Consider the following 600-nt stretch of genomic DNA (forward strand, 5'->3'; position numbering starts at 1 on the left):
GATTGGCCCTATATGCAACCTCAGGAGTGTGAGCATCAAAAACCAGTTGTGTGGTCAAGGTCCTTTAAACATGGCCTGGGGGCTGGTGCTTATATGAAAAAGGTACCACACCTGAGAGGATTATGAGAGCTAAAGTCCAGGTTGACGAAAGTATCCCCTGACGGATTGGGAGCCCGCCCTTGATCTTGAACCCTGGCCTGCTCCTTAACCTTGACTTCCCAAGACATTTCCAGGGCCTCAGGGTGATTATTGCGGCACTCATCCCACTCACCCTAACCCCGCGCCCAGGGATCACCACCAGAGGCTCCACAGCGCGCGCAGGCGCCGGACCCGGCCTCGCCNTGGCTGCTCCGGACCGCCGCAGACGGGGGCTGGTAAGGACGAGGGCGTGGCGCGGCTCTAGTGTTCCTAGAAGGGAGATGGGAGGGATTCCGCGGCCCCAGTCTCGCGGGCCACTCAGCTCCCGGTCTTGCCCTGCCTGAGAGGCCTGTCCCTGCGCCGTGGCCTCTGAAGGGAGTGTCGGGTAAGCGGCCCCCAGCTGGTCCTGCGAACCCCTTTTGCACTCACCCTCTTCCCTAATCTTGGTGGGCGCCTGGCAGG

At 61.3% G+C, this 600-nt stretch overlaps 1 protein-coding gene across 5 annotated transcripts in view; it reads left to right on the plus strand.

Annotated features, from left to right (window-relative positions):
• Positions 1-342: 342 nt before the first annotated feature.
• The window catches only part of ZNF280B (zinc finger protein 280B), a 50,689-nt gene continuing 50,431 nt past the window's right edge, over positions 343-600 (plus strand). For all 5 annotated transcript variants that reach the window (XR_013334509.1, XR_013334508.1, XR_013334510.1 and 2 more), the window contains exon 1: positions 343-374. The gene's annotated coding sequence lies outside the window, so the exon portion shown is untranslated. The remainder of the gene's footprint in view (positions 375-600) is intronic.

The sequence above is a fragment of the Crocuta crocuta genome, unplaced genomic scaffold, assembly GCF_008692635.1.
Source record: "Crocuta crocuta isolate KB4526 unplaced genomic scaffold, BGI_CrCroc_1.0 scaffold348, whole genome shotgun sequence".
Classification (NCBI taxonomy): domain Eukaryota; kingdom Metazoa; phylum Chordata; class Mammalia; order Carnivora; family Hyaenidae; genus Crocuta; species Crocuta crocuta.